This window comes from Oratosquilla oratoria, chromosome 36 (genome assembly GCF_046742065.1).
Source record: "Oratosquilla oratoria isolate Oo_2021 chromosome 36, ASM4674206v1, whole genome shotgun sequence".
Taxonomy (NCBI): Eukaryota; Metazoa; Arthropoda; class Malacostraca; order Stomatopoda; family Squillidae; genus Oratosquilla; species Oratosquilla oratoria.
This window is the reverse complement of record NC_134812.1, coordinates 24,221,880-24,224,105: the sequence shown is the minus strand read 5'-3', so window position 1 is coordinate 24,224,105 and position 2,226 is coordinate 24,221,880. Positions and strand designations below refer to the sequence as shown.

The 2,226-nt window shown below is 38.5% G+C and overlaps 1 long non-coding RNA gene across 1 annotated transcript in view; it reads right to left on the bottom strand.

Moving 5' to 3' along the window:
* Positions 1 to 1,140: 1,140 nt before the first annotated feature.
* LOC143018908 (uncharacterized) overlaps positions 1,141 to 2,226 on the bottom strand; it is a 2,176-nt gene continuing 1,090 nt past the window's right edge. Inside the window, exon 2 of the long non-coding RNA XR_012965790.1 lies at positions 1,141 to 2,226. This exon is cut by the window's right edge and continues 319 nt beyond it. This is a non-coding gene — a long non-coding RNA (uncharacterized LOC143018908).

The following is a 2,226-nucleotide window of genomic DNA, read 5'->3' as shown; positions in this document are numbered from 1 at the left end:
CACCACGAGTATAGCTTGTATACCTGTTGTATACGTAGGGAAGTCTTAATGTGGCTAGATAGACTCCAAAGCGGGAGTTTTCGTTGTTTATTTTAAAGGAACACATTTGCGATTAAACTACAAATCGGATGCCCATTGGGGCTAAATATAATAAGTGCCAGGCCTTGACCTAGGGCACGATAGCTCTGACCTCCGGCCGGTAGGTTCGTGACCTACCCAGCCTCTGGCAGTAGGTTCTTCACCTACTCCAGCTCTGCCCTCATTACATGGGTATCATAGAATATATAGGGTTAGAAGGGTTGCTGTAAGCAAGGGCGTTAGTCTTGTTAATCTATGGATTGGGGACGGTTTAGATATATAAGGGTTAGTTGTATAATTGGTGGATATTGTTGGGTATATTATATCTATGTTAGTTTATGCGTAATACACTAGGCAGTTATAATAAAAGGATTTATGATACGTGTCTGGTGACACTAGGTATCTATACTTGTTTGTCTTCAAATTGTGCTGTGTTAGGGGTGCATGTCGTGGGAAATGCAAGGTAATGCAAGGTAAGCAAGAGGAAGTCTCGCTCTGTTACAAGCATGTGGATCACGTGCGTGGTGGGTGATGATTAATAATGGTGTGGTATACATTGCCTCCCTGACCTTTTTGAGGTACGTCCTCGTACCTTGGGTTAAGGTCGTGACAGTGGGGATGGCATACATAATTAATATATGATAATTTGTAAGTTTGCTAGTGGGTGATATTGATCAACAAAATATGTTTGAATGAGTAAAAAAAAAGGTGGGATTTTTTACGTATATTATCATATCTTAAAATGTTTTCAGTAAGCTATGTACAAAACATTTTACACTTGTATAATCTCTTTTCAATGAGGACAAATTTCACTGTTCACCATACACTTGTTTCTCTGTTCAATGAGAATTTATTTTATAATCTCTTTTCTATGAGATAGTACTATTTCACTACAGTCATAGCTTACTGAAGACATGACATCCTAAGTGGTTAGTGTGTTTTTAATTAATATGTTAGTTTGTGTAGAGCTAAAAAATACATATTATTATATAACATTTTATAGACATATAAACTTATACAAGTTTGTTATTTATGAGAATGGTTATTGGCTAAAATTTTTCATTTATATTTATTTAAGGCAGTTGATTTATTTTATTTTATTTATCTATTAATATATTTTTGTTTATTCATCATGTTTGAGTGGGTGGGGTTTTGAGTGTATTATTCCGGGGCTTCACGGTCGGAAGGAAGTAGAGAAGTACTTTTATAGTTATTTGAAAAAAAAATTTTTTATAAGGAAATGATCGTGAGGACCTATCCTATCGAATCGCATGACGTCCTGCGTCCGAAGGGGAATAATTTACGTGTTGGTTATGTTCATCTTGGGAATTGTCGTTGTATATTGATTTATCTTAATTTACTATGTTTCGGGTGACTGCCTGGGAGATTTCTTCGCAGTGACATTTTGATATTCTAATTCTACGTTAATATTGAAAAATTATTTGTAAGTTAAAATTACATAGTGGATGTTTTGATTATTAGGTTTTGTTTATCGTGGACTTTGAATTTCTATAATTGTAACTAATAGATAGTTCTACGTGAGCTAATTTACATTTAAAAAATTGTAATTAAAATTATTATTACATTTGTTATGCATATACACTATGGGTGTATGATGTACAAGAATAAAATAATAAATTTGGGGTACTTAACGCAGGTCTGCGCTGAATTCTGGAAGCACTGGTTGGTTCCGTGGGCGGATGTGAGACTGTCGTGGGCTGAGGTGAGGATTCCTAGCTGGTGTTGGAACATTGCTTGGGCAAGCAATTTTCGCGAGTAGCTCGAGCCAAGGGTGGCGGTGGGTGGTGGGTGATGTTGGGTGGTTGGGGTTGGTTACGAGTAGCGAGAATGCTGACCCGATGCGAAGAGCAGGTATGTTAGGCGGGTCCGGGCCTAACTGATGTGAAGCTGTGGTCTGGGTGGAAGGGGTGGGGGTGGAGGCTGGTTTCTCGTCCGGCTTCTGAATTATATATAAAAAAAAAGGGGGGATTAGTGGGAGTCTATGGTTTATACTCACGGAGATTGGTGACGGTAGTTTGGGTGGCGAACGAGTGTCTCGTCGGCCTGGGTTTTCGTCTTGGTTTGGAGTCGTGAAGAGGTGCGGTGTAGAGTTGACCGGTTCTTCTATGTCGCTGTAGATATCTGTCT